Source organism: Ailuropoda melanoleuca, chromosome 8 (genome assembly GCF_002007445.2).
Source record: "Ailuropoda melanoleuca isolate Jingjing chromosome 8, ASM200744v2, whole genome shotgun sequence".
Taxonomy (NCBI): Eukaryota; Metazoa; Chordata; class Mammalia; order Carnivora; family Ursidae; genus Ailuropoda; species Ailuropoda melanoleuca.
The window spans coordinates 83340470-83355003 of NC_048225.1; positions in this window are offsets into that span (position 1 = coordinate 83340470).

Consider the following 14534-nt stretch of genomic DNA (forward strand, 5'->3'; position numbering starts at 1 on the left):
AGAACAAATTCTAATAAGTTAATATAAACAATCCAATAAATTTGAAAAAGACTATTAATAGCAAAAACATGAGGAAAGCAGAAGGAAGAAATCAACATGAAAAAGTCAGGAAATAATAACTAGATAAGAGCAAGGGAAAAAAATTAAATAACAAGCCCATGATCTACTTCTATAAACAAAAACTAATTAGCCAGTCAACCATTAGCTAGCATAGCTAATCAAAGGAAAAATCCCCCAAACAACAATAAAAAATCTAAATGAGAGAAAAAGTAACCACACTTATGTACTAGGAATTGAAATAATAAAAATTAAATACTTCATTCTACTAAAACATTTGAATATCTGAATTTTAAAAATCTGTTGGGTTCAGAAAATATAAACCATACTTGAAATTTAAAAAAATAGGAAATTCAGATTGTAATAGGAAAAAATGAGCAAGTGGTCAAAACCTTCTTCCTAAAACGGTTCCAAATAAACACAATTTCACAAATCACTCACATAATTTAAACAAATTAGCAGTTACTCAAATAAATAACCTCAGTAGTATTTTACTTATTCCAGAGAGGATAACAGAGAAAATAAGCTTCCTACTTTTCATGGACCAGGGCCTCTGGTTTTGTCAGTCAACACTGTAAGCTTCTGCATTGACTGAGGCATTCTATATTCACCAAGACAGCCACTTCCTCTATGGAAACCAGAAATGCCAGTCACTCATTTTCCCAGGCTCTTTTGCAGTTAGAGCTGGCATAAAACCTAGATTTTGGGGCACCTGTATGCCTCAGTTGGTTAAGCATCTGCCTTCAGCTCAGGTCATGATTGGGATCCAGCCCCACATCAGGCTCCCAGCTCAGTGGGGAGTCTGCTTCTCCCTCTACCCCCTTTCCCCACTCATGCTCTCTCTCACTCTCAAATAAATAAATAAAAATCCTTAAAATTAAAAAAAAAAATCCAGACTGACAATAAAACATTGGTAACAAAAGCTGGTAGAAGTATCTTTTAAAACTATAGATCTATCTCACATACAAGTATCAATGTTAATATAAAAATAATTTAATATAATCTAGCGGCTTATAAAAGGTATAATTCATCATGACTCAGAGGGGTTTTCCCAAAGATTTCTCAGTTAGGAAATCAGCTATAATTGATATAAGTAAAAGGTCAAAGGAAATAAACCATTTAATCATCGCTATAGATGCCAAAAAGACATGTGATAAAATTAAACATCCATTACTGATTCAAAACACAATCTTCATAAAATTTGAAGGATATATTTATTTAACATAATAAAATATATTTTTTTCAAACTCAAATCGCATCATACCTAACAGGGAAACTATATTCCCTAACATCAGGGACAAGATAAGCATGCCCACTACCTTAATTATTACCATAACTGTTGAAAAACTGGACAAAGTAATTAGGAAAAAGAAGAGGGGATCTTGGGTGCCTCAGTTGGTTAAAACATTGGACTCTTGATTTTGCTCAGGTCATGATCTCTGGGTCCTGGGATTGAGCCCCATGTTAGGCTCCGATCTCATTGAGAAGTCTGCTTCAGGATTCTCTCTCCCTCTGCCCCTTCCCTGGCTTTCTCTCACTCTCTCTAAAATAAATAAATAAATCTTAAAAAAAAGAAAAAAGGAGTTATAAAAATTGAAGAGCAAGTGATAAAATGTCATTTATTTCAGATGGTAAGTTTGTATGTCTATAAACTCAAGGGTATCAACTGATATTCAACTGTAAAAAAAATAACTAAGCTGGCTACAAACAAATTAATTTGCAAATATCATCAACGTCTTTCCTACAATGACTTTCTTTATAACCTATTAGGAAAATGTAGCGAAAGAAAATATTTGATTTACAATAGCAACAACAAAAGTATCTAGGAATAAACTTAAAAGTGTAGAATTATATAATGAAAACTATAGCCAAGGAAACATAAATAAAACCTTATAAATAAATAAACAAATAAGACAATTAAATTTCAATTTCCTTAAAATTGAAATTTTTTTTCCAAAAAAAAATTCTTTCAACCAATTGACGAATATTAGTATTTTTAATGTATTATATTCTGTGGCTTTCCAATTGTTTATCTAGGAAATGTTCCTACAGTTATATTCACATAGATGAAGAAAATATTTGTGATAGAATATTACCTGCAGCACTGTTTATAATATTAAAAGACTGGAAATGATATATTATTAAAATGATATAATATTAAAAGAGTGGAAATGATATAAAGTTTATAAATATGTAACTGACTAAAAACTGATCACAGATTGACCTGATGAAGTACCATGCAGCTACTCTGAAGGAAGTAAGAGGATGTACTAAAGAACTATTTCCAAGGCATATTTTGTGGTAATAAAAGTATGGTGCGAAACAGTGGGGACAGTGTTCTTATGTTTGATAAAAATAAAAAAGGGGGCACCTGGGTGGCACAGTTGTTAAGCATCTGCCTTCGGCTCAGGGCATGATCCTGGCGTTATAGGATCGAGCCCCACATCAGGCTCTTCTGCTATGAGCCTGCTTCTTCCTCTCCCATTCCCCCTGCTTGTGTTCCCTCTCTCGCTGGCTGTCTCTATCTCTGTCGAATAAATAAATAAAATCTTAAAAAAAAAAAAGGATACATAGATAAAAATAAAAATCAGGTAAGAATATAAAAAAATGAAGTGATGGTCTCCTGCTGAACTCCTGTTGGTTTATCAAAAATATTTGTCATGCTTTTAATCTTATCTATTAAAAGTATTTCTGACTTTTCCCCTCCCAAATGCTCTCAGAGTAGTTATATCATATTTAGAGTCTACATTTGTAATCATCTTTGCTGATTTTAGGCACTCTTTAAATTTAGGACTCTTCTAATTTCACCTTTACAAATTAATAAATAAATGTCTCAGCATTTCCTATTATATATAAACTGTATAGCTTTTCTTAATCATGCATTTTTATTTATTTATTTATTTATTTAATTTATTTTTTAAATGCACTCTTTTTTATCTTCCAGTTTGGTTATTTACTTCTAGTAGAGGTATTATAGGAATTGTTAAAGCTGAAATAACCTGTAGAAAGCATTTTCAATGTGAGGAGTCTGACCCATAGAGATTAAAAGCATTCTCAAAGATGTAGTGCTACCCCACACCAGAGGCTGCTAGAATGCCACATCTCTGACAGCAAGCAGTCAAGGGTTCTCTCCCGTACAAGTCTTTCAGTTAGATTCCATCTTGCATGAGTTTCCTCACCAGCTAGAAATAAATTGTGATTTGGTGAGAAGACAAATATTAATCATCTAGTAAAAATTTATTTTCAGAGATAATATGGTCTAAGTTATCACCCATTGTGTAGGTTATACCTGGGCTAACTAGGGTGATTTTTCCAGTGAGAATATAATATAATAATATAATATAATATAATATAATATAATATAATATAATATAATATAATATATAATATAAAACACTATCATGTCATAATATAAACATCCTGACAAAAATTAAGAAAATTGTTCTAGTAGGACTCTATTAAATAAATCCTTATGTAAATACTCTACTTTTTTTCCCTAAAAGAGTTTGTATTTCTGTTTAAATAGAATGCTTAAAAAATATATCTGTAAGGCTTTCTCTAAAAACAGGGCCCAAAGCTTATTTTATAATCAACAAAAAGAAGCTTGTGCCCTTGTCTCTTAGCACATGATAAAGAGCATAGACTCGGGTGTCACAGGGTTCTGGTTCAAAACCCAGTTCTGCCACTTAAAATATGTGTGACTTTAGACAAATGAGATGGCCGCTCTATGCCTCAGTGTCCTTATCTGTAAAATGTGTATGATAGTATTACCTATCTCTATGAGTTTTTCTAGACATTAAATGAGTTAATATAAGGAAGCTTATAAGAGGACCCATTAGACAGTAAGCCTAAGTAAAAGTTAGCTATCATTTGGCAGAGATGTGGCCATGTTCTTGACGTTGTGCAATAACCAGAGAGGTCTCTAGTGGTCCAGATTCTTCTTTTTTTTTTTTTAAGGGTAATTTTTTTTTCAAGATTTTATTTATTTATTTGACAGAGAAAGACAGCCAGCGAGAGAGGGAACACAAGCAGGGGGAGTGGGAGAGGAAGAAGCAGGCTTCCAGCGGAGGATCCCAGAACGCTGGGATCACGCCCTGAGCCGAAGGCAGACGCTTAACGACTGTGCCACCCAGGCGCCCCCAGATTCTTCTTTCTTTAATAAAGATTTATTGAGCACCTACTTGTTTCAATATACTTATCACCCTTGGGACAAATGTATCTCTCTGTGATGATAACTGATTTTGTAGTCTTCCTCATCTCCAATATATGTGTATTCTTTATCCTTACTCAGTACTCTTAGTTACATGGACTGAATTAATTCTTGAAGCCCTTATGATAAAATCGCTCAGCATTGTCTTGATTTCCTTTCTCACCCATGACTGTGAATTTGTGAAATAGCAAGCTTGGACTGGACATGTAGTTCTTCAGCAAGGAACAAAGAAAACCCATGACCACTACATTTCTCACTCCACAATCTTAAATCCTTTGGATCCTATTAACCAAAATAATTTTTAGAACACAGAAATTAAAATATGACAATAAAAATAAATAATATCTTATGTGTCCTTATACCAAAGTTGACTTACTGTGAAGATAACAAAGTTGAAGCTTCAGTGTCCCTCACTTGTATAGGCTCCTCCCAAGACACAGAGAGAAACCCCAAGTTTGTACAGTCTGGTTGTTGTCTACTTAAAAAAATATTTAAGGTTAGTCCCTACATGTGATAACTTGACATTCTCAGAAACCTCACCATTCACTACGAAAGAAATTTGATATTTTCCCACATTATATAACAATTCTAGAAAATTTACATGACATTATCAATAATGAGAATCATATGCACTGAGAATCAAATTTACATGACATTATCAATAATGAGAATCATATGCACTGTATTTAATACAGCAAGAGGAGATATCCTATAGGAAAGCCTGATGTAATCCCAAATCAGTATTTCATGGTATGAATTTCCTTGAATCTCTTCCATGCAAGACTCTAACTGGAAGTATTAGAAGCCACTTCCTTTTTTTTTTTTTTAAAGATTTTTTATTTATTTGACAGAGAGAGAGACAGCCAGCGAGAAAGGGAACACAAGCAGGGGGAATGGGAGAGGAAGAAGCAGGCTTCCAGTGGAGGAGCCTGATGTGGGGCTCAATCCCAGAACACCAGGATCACGCCCTGAGCCGAAGGCAGATGCTTAACGACTGAGCCACCCAGGCGCCCCTAGAAGCCACTTCTTAGAGAAGTTGCATCTGCCACATAGTCCCACGAATGCAGAGAGATGCTGAATACCAGGGACGTTAGAACACACGTATAGAGCGCCTCACCCATGGTTTGCATGCAAAAAGAGTAAGGCAGACTTCATCTGTGATGAACATTAATAATACCTTAATACAATACACATAAATATAAAATCACCTAAGGTTTAGAGTGTTGACTCTGTGCTAGGCACTATTCTAGCTGTTTTATGGGCATTATTGCATTTTTAGCCCCACTTACAGAGGAGAGAACTAAAGGACAGAGGAGTTATATATTCTTCAAAGGCCAGAAAACAAGGAATTAGCATCACCTAAATCTGGAGCCCACACTCTTAAGCATATAGGGTCCTGTTGCTAGGTACCTAATTTTGTAGAGTTGGAAAAACAAAGATGCAAATAATTCACTAGGTATGTGGCCTTAGTCCTCTCTGAGGTCCAGTATTATTACAAACAGAAAGCACTTTAAAATATGCATCCATTAGAGATATTGTGAAGATGAAATTATGCTCTATGCAATGCCTCACCTCAAATAGATATTCAATAAATGGTATAATAGGGGCTCCCTGTTGGCTCAGTCGGTAGAGCATGTGACTCTTGATCTTGGTGTCATGAGTTTAAACCCCACATTGGGCATGGAGCCTACTTAAAAATAAAGAAAGAGGGGCGCCTGGGTAGCACAGTCGTTAAGTGTCTGCCTTCGGCTCAGGGCATGATCCCGGCATTCCAGAATCGAGTCCCACATCGGGCTTCTCCGCTGGGAGCCTGCTTCTTCCTCTCCCTCTCCCCTGCTGTGTTCCCTCTCTCGCTGGCTGTCTCTCTGTCACATAAATAAATAAAATCTTTAAAAAAAAAAAGAAAGAAAGAAAGAAAGAAAGAAAGAAAGAAAAATAGTATAATGAAATTAATAATTACACAAGTGTTCATTAAAGCACTATGATCTTAACTTCTTTAAATTATTCTAAATTGCTGGAACACAATAAATATTTGATACTGTGTATTTTCCTCTATCAACAATTACTGGCCTAGAGAAGAGTGACAACTCCATGGCAATAATGTTTTAAGTATCTTCTATGAAACAATATGGAAGAAGGAATGATATTTTGTGACTTAAGTTGATAGCTTTCTTTGTCTTCTTACTATAAAGTTCAAAAACTTTGTATTAAAATGGCCACATATAGTGTGTTTTAATTGCTCATTTATTCATAATATAGTTCACCAGAGAACAAAGGTGTGTTATCTGCGTAAACAGACCCTCTCTGACCAATCTGTAGTTCTCAATCACTGAAACTTATTCGAGGTCTTCATGTACCTTACTTCAATTTGTAAATATATGCATTTCTTTCTTACTAGTTTACCTCCTGCCTTCCCTTCCATAATATAAGCAGGGCCTTTAATTTTGGTAATCAGTGATAATCAAATAGATGACTAAGTGAACATGCTTCCAAGAATAAATACAGAAGAGTAAAAGCCACACACAATCTCTTATTTGCCAAACGTCTATTGAGTAATTACAAAGCCAGAGATTTACAACCACCACCCTCCTCACCAGCATGTTTATTCATAAAAGCAGTCCTTTACTGATTGATTTGCTTGGTTTAAAACCAAGTTCTGAACTGTGACTCAGATAAAAAGCTTTGTATCTCCTATGCACAGAATACATCTCATAAGTATTTTGTGAAAATATATACAGCAATCAAAAAGAACAGATTGCATATAATGAAGAAATACAAAATAGATACAAGATTTAGCTTAATGTATTAAGATTACTTGAAATTAAATTTTGAGAATGGCTAATAAATGACTTAGTAAATATGAAATTCACCCATTTTGTCACTTTACCATTTTTGTTTTCCTAAATTATTTTTACATCACAAAAATTAGTAAGGAAGTTGGGGGTGGATATCTTCTTTAAATAGATTTTTTCCATTTGCTTCTAAAATAGATTACATGCATCACTTATAAGTGAAAACAGCAGATTACAGAGCAAGTTTTTGCTTAAATACCAAATAAAGAATGTAAATTTAAAAACAGTATTTGCAACTCTTCAAATAATACCAAAATGGAATCAAGTTAAACCGCAAAAAGGAAATGTTGTTCTGGACTGTTGAATGTCCTATCAGCCTATGATCATCTCTATAGAAGATAAAATTTTTTACAACACCCAACAGCCCAAGGATTGATCTGAGAAAAGTTCAAAGTATAAAATTAAAAAGATGAAAATGGAACAGTGGAAATGCAAAGGCATATAAAATGTCAATGGCAGGGCACAATAATAACCAGATTGCATTTGAAGTAAAGGATGTCAGAAAGCCTAAATGTATTGGATTTAGATACCTCCTGATAATTCAAAGAAGTCCACATATTTTATTTATCTTCATTACCAACTTATGAATAGAGGAAGAATTAAGGACCAACAAAGATTTGTCCAAGGTTGTAAGGCCAGTCTCTAAAATTAAATGCTTCTTTCATTAAACTGTGTTGGAAATAATGATGGGGTCATTGGTATAAAGAAGATTTCAATATTTTAGATCACATCAAATTAGACTGTGAAAATAAGAAATACATAATAAGAAGATGGAAGGAAGAAATGTAAATATACTGAAAAGAACTGCCTTGCATTAAGGATTAGAAGATAATATTATGAAAAATTATACGCTAACCAATTGGACAACCTAGAAGAAATGGATAAACTCCTAGAAATAGATAACCTCCCAAAACTGAATCAGGAAGAAATAGAAATTTGAACAAACCAATTACCAGCAATGAAATTCAATTAGTAATCAAAACAACTCCCAACAAACAAAATCCAGAACCAGATGGCTTCATGGGTGAATTCTACCAAACATTTAAAGAAGAGTTAATACCTATTCTCAAACTATCCCAAAAAATAGAAGAAGAAGGAAATCTTCCAGTTTTATTCTATGAGACTAGCATTATCCGGATACCGAAACCAGATAAAGACATTACAAAAAAGAGAATTACAGGCCAATACCTCTGATGAACATAGATACAAAAATCCTCAACAAAATATTAGCAAAGTGAATCCAACAATATATTAAAAAAACAAAACAAAACAAAACTTTCACCTCAATCAAGTGAAATATACTACTGTGATATACTACTATGTGGTTCAATATTTGCAAATCAACAAGAGAAAGAATAAAAACCATATGATCATTTTAATAGATGCAGAAAAAGCATTTGACAAAGTACAACATCTATTCATAATAAAAACCCTTGACAGGGGCGCCTGGGTGGCACAGCGGTTAAGCGTCTGCCTTCGGCTCAGGGCGTGATCCCGGCGTTATGGGATCGAGCCCCACATCAGGCTCTTCCTCTATAAGCCTGCTTCTTCCTCTCCCACTCCCCCTGCTTGTGTTCCCTCTCTCGCTGGCTGTCTCTATCTCTGTCGAATAAAGAAATTAAAAGAATCTTTTAAAAAAAAAAAAGAAAAAACCCTTGACAAAGTAGGTTTAGTGGGAACATACCTTAACACAATAAAGGCCATTTAGGAAAAACCCAGAGCTAACATATTCTCAATGGTGAAAAACTGAGACTATTTGGACTTCATCAAAATAAAGCTTCTGTACAGCAAAGGAAAAAAAAATCAATGAAACTAAATGGCAACCTATGGAATGGGAGAAGATATTTGCAAATGACATATCTGATAAATGGTTAGTATCCAATGTAAAGAACTTAACAAAAGTCAACACCCAAAAACCAAACAATCCAATTTAAAAATGGGCAGATGACCTGAATAGAGATTTTTCCAAAGAAGACATATGGATGTACCCCTATGTTTATTGCAGCATTATTTACAATAGCCAAGATATGGAAACAGCTCAAGTGTCCATCAATAGGTGAATGGATAAAGAAGGTGTTGTGTGTATATATTATTCAGCCATCAAAAAAGAATAAAATCTCTTGCCATTTACAACAAGATGGATGGGGCTAGAGGGTATAATGCTAAGTGAAATGTGTCAGAGAAAGACAAATACCATATGATTTCACCCATAAGTGGATTTTAAGAAACAAAACAGGAGCGCCTGTGTGGCTCAGTTGGTTAAGCATTTACCTTCTGCTCAGGGGGCAGCTTGCTTCTCCCTCTCCCTCAGCTGCTTCCCCTGCTTGTAATCTCTCACTCTCTCTCTGTCAAATAAATGAATACAATCTAAAAAAAAAAAAAGAAAAGAAAAGAAAAAAACAAAACAGAAAAAATAGACAACCAAAAAACAGACTCCTAACACTAGAGAACAAATGGTGGTTACCAGAGGGGAGGTGGGTGGGGGGATGGGTGAAATAGGTGAAAGGGATTAAGAGTACACTTATTGTGATGATCACTGAGTAATGTATAGAATTGTTAAATCATTATATTATACACCTGAAACTAATATAACACTGTATATTAATTATACTGGAATTTTAAAAATTCCAGTATATATGTGTATCAAATGAGTGGAACCATTCAAGTCCATTACCGTGAAAAATTATCCTTGTAGCCCAATAAAGATACAATTGCCCCCACCCCCTAAAAAAAGAAAAAGAAAAAGAAAAAGAATTGCCTACAAAGAAGAATAGAAGAATTTCTATGAAGAAAATTAGGCATTCTTGGTATCTAATAGAACACAATCAATTGTGTAACACTTTTGATATTTAATTTTTAAATAAATTTTTATTAAAATACTTATTCTTATCATAAAAGTAATATGCATTTGTTTAAAAAATATTTTTAAAAAAGCTTAGCAAAAAGATAAAAGTTAAAATTACCTTCAGTAGCACCACTAAGAGATAGTTACTTCTCAAATAAACATTAAGCGCTCACTGTCTACCATATATAACACTATTTCACAGACCTCTTCTCCCAAGATCTCCTTGACTCCCTGCTTACCAGGCATACTGGACTTCTTGTTGTTCCTTGAACATTTCTAACGGTGAACATTTTCTCTCCTTTACAGATATGTATGTAAAAATGTAAAAAGACTAACAGCTCTTGGAATATAGTGACAACTCAATACATGAACACTAACCATAGTATTTATTTATTTTATTACTAAATTAATTTTTCAAACAATGATTTCTTAATTTTATTTGCATTTCTTTGTTTCTTAGTGCAAACTATATTTTCTTATGATTACTAAGCAATTCTTTATTGAATTAGTTGATCGTGTCTTTTGCCCATATACCTATTGGGATGTTTAGATTTTTTTATTCATTTCTAAGTGTTCTCTATTTAATAAATATTACAATTATTTGACAAAATTTCCTTAGCATAATTTTCTTTTAATTTATTTTTTATTGTGGGCATTTAAAAAAAACATTAAGTATTTAAAATGAGTTTATCTAGTTAAAATTCTTTTCATATAACCTTTGTCTTTTTTTTTTTTAAAGATTTATTTATTTATTCAACAGAGATAGAGACAGCCAGCGAGAGAGGGAACACAAGCAGGGGGAGTGGGAGAGGAAGAAGTAGGCCCATAGCGGAGGAGCCTGATGTGGGGCTCGATCTCATAACGCCGGGATCACTCCCTGAGCCAAAGGCAGATGCTTAACCGCTGTGCCACCCAGGCGCCCCATATAACCTTTGTCTTGATCATCACATATTCTTATTCATTTGTTCAAAAAATATTTTGAGCACAGACCATGAATTGGGTACATGTATTAGGTGTTAGAGATATAGCAGTGAACTGAAGAGACAAGGCTGATACTCTTATGATGAGTATATTTGAGAGAGGAAGACAATAAGCAACTAAATAAATTTTAAAAATTAGGCTGTAAAAAGTACAATGAAGAAAAACAAGAAAATACAATGGAGAAGGTAACTGGGGGTAAAATATTTGAGCTGATAGCTGAGAATAAAAAAACCCAAAAACTCAGCCATGTAGAGGAAAACCACTCTGGGTAAATAACACCAAATGCAAAGGACTTTTTGTTTGGGCAACAAAAAGTTAGATGTGGTTAGGACACACAAAACCAGTGTGACTGGATCATAGTGAAGGAGAAAGAGTCTACAGGCCATTGTAAAGAGTATAGATTTTATTTCAAGAGTAATGAGGAGATGTGAGACTTAATAGATTGGACATGATGGTTATCATCATTTTTAAGACTATATGTTTAAAAACAAGGCATAGTAAAATCGATGCATGTTCAGCGCAAAAGCATATATGTAGCTATTGGAACTTACTTAGCAAGAAATCTATCGGTAGGGGAAACTCTAGGAGAAATTGATCAGGACTCTGTCTCAATAATGCCATCAAGGACCCAGGTTCTTCTTAACTTCCTTTCTTATATCATTGATACATATATTCACTTGTACAAGGCGCCCAAAGCAGTTCCAGGTATCACACAGCTAGATTACTCCCCCAACGTCTGCCATAACCATTGTATTTAAAAAACAGCCTTAAAAATGTAGATTCCCTTGATTTGGAAATTCCCTTGATTAGGAAATGACTACAAATGAAATAAAGGTCATCTCATTTTTAAAGTTGATTTCACAAAAGATTGATACACCCATTCATTCAATAAAAGATTTATTGATCACTAGTAGCACTGTCCTACACATTTGGAATATAACAGTGAAAAAAGCAGACAAACACCTATATTCGTAAACTTCATATACTTTGTGGGGTAGAAAGACAGTAAACAAAATATTCAAGTAAAATATGTAGCATGTGAGATGTTGATTAATGCTAGTAAATAATAACTCTGGGTGGATTGTAAGCCTGTCTAATTCCAATGGAGAATACGAAAGGAAAACAACTTTTTGTTGAGAATCAGGTTGGTTTTTAGTATGGTCAAACAAAAAGATCCAGTTGGAAAAGATTCGGATTCTATTACGAGGTACAGCTATAGCTTTAGAAGCAAGAAACGCTGAAGCTTCTGTTGAAGCAATTGGAAAGGAAGCAAACCTCGAAGATGAGAGAATAGATTTTCAACAAAGGGAAAAAGAGGCCTTTTGTGAATGCTATCTCAGAATAGGAAAGGAATGCAAGGAGCAACAAATTCTTCAGATATTTGCAAGGGAATCGTTGTCCCAAGGGTAGAGAGAGATCTTAGTTAAGAAATGAGCTCTGACATTATTCATCCTGCAACTTTCAACCCTGAAGATGTTTACCAATGATAATGAGTAATCAGTAAACAAATATGCATTGCTTCCAGCAAAACAGTCTTGCGGCTCCTGTGCTGGAGGATGTTTTTCTGTATCACTAAAAATGAAGTGAAACATCTGTGAGGAGAGTAGAATTAATATGTTAACAAATAAAAAAGAAAACAGCTAAAATCAAAAGCCCTTATTTATAGGCTGAGGTTCTTTTTTGTTTTAATTACTATACTTTAATTTTTAGAGCAGTTTAAGGTCACAGCAAAACTGTAGAGAAAGCACAGTTCCCATATACTCCCTGTCTACACACAGACGATCTCCTCCACTATCAACATCCCCCACCAGGATAGTACAGTTGTTACAACTGATGAACCTACATTGAGACATCCTTACCATCCAAAGTGCATGGCTCACATTAGGGTTCGTTTTGGTGTTGAAGGTTCTATGGATTTTGACAAATGTGTAATGAATGACACGTATCCAACACTGTAGTGCCTATAGAATAGTTTCACTGCCCTGAAAATCCTCCATGCTCTGCTTATTCATCCCTACCTCTCCCTTAACCCCTGGCAACCACTACTCTTTTACTGTTTCCATAATTTTGCCTTTTCCAGAATATCAGGTACTTGAAATCATACAGTATGTAACCTTTTCTCCATGTCTTTTCATGGCTTGATAGCCTACCTCTTTTTAGCGGTGAATCATATTTTATGGTCTGGAAGTACCATCCAGTTACTGAAGGACATCTTAATTACTTCCAAGTTTTGGCAATTATGAAGAAAGCTGCCATAAACAACTGCATTTAGCTTTTGTGTGGGCTTAACTGTTTAGCTCAGTTTGGCGAATACCAAGGAGTATGACTGCTGGATCATATGGTAAGGGTAGGTTTAGTTTTATAAGAAACTGTCAAACCGTCCTGCAAAGTGGCTCTACCATTTTGCCTTCCCACCAGCGATGTATGAGAGTTCCTGTGGCTCCAGATCCTTGCCAGTATTTGGTGTTGTCAGGATTCTAGATTTTAGCCATTCTAATACATGTGTATTACATGTATTACATGTATAATGTGTATTACATTCTAATACATTGCATTTCTCCGATGGCATATGATGTGGAACATCTTTTCACATGCTTATTTGCCATCCGAATATCTTCTTTGGTGAGGAATCTGTTCAGGTCTTTTACCCATATCTTGAACTTTTTTTTTTCCTTACTGTTGATTTTTAAGACTTCTTATTTTGGATAACAGTCCTTTATCAGATGTATCTTTTGGCAATTTTCTCCTAGTCTGTGGCTTTTCTTCTCATTCTCCCAACAGTGCCTTTTGATAAAGCAGATGTTTTTAATTTTAGTAAAGTCCAGATTATCAATTATTTCTGAGTTCATGGGTTATGCCATTAGTGTTGTATCTAAAAAGTCATTGACGTCCTAGAGGTCATCTAGATTTTCACTGACAGAAGTCATCTCGGTTTTCTGCTATATCTTCTTTATATCTATTTTTTATAGTTCTGCATTTTACTTTTAGCTCTATTTTGAGTTAGTTTTTGTGAAGGAAATTAAATCTGTCTGGAGTCTTTTTTCTTTCTTTCTTTCTTGCATGTGGATGTTTAGTTGTTCCAGCATCATTTGGTGAAAAGACTATCTTTTCTCTATTATGTTGCCATTGTTCCCTGTCAATGATTAGTCGACTCTATGGGGCTCTATTCTGGGCTCTCTATTCTATTCTGTTGATCTATTTGTCTATTCTTTCGCCAATATCACACTGCCTTGACTACTATAGCTATATAATAAGTTTTGAGGTCCAGTAGTGTTAGTCCTGTGACTTTGTCCTCTTTCAATATTGAGCTGGCTGGTCTGGGCCTTTTCCTTTCCACATAATTTTTACAATCAGTTTGTCTACATCCACAAAATAACTTTCTGGAATTTTGATTGGGGTTGCATTGAATCCACGGATCGAGTTAGGAAGAACTAACTACTTGACAATAGTAAGTCTTTCTATCCATGAACACAGAATATTCCTCTATTTATTGCTTTTCTTTGATTTCTTTCATCATAGTTTTGTAGTTTTCTTCATATTGATTTTGTACATATTTTGTTAGACCTTAGCCTTGCATATCTGGGATAAA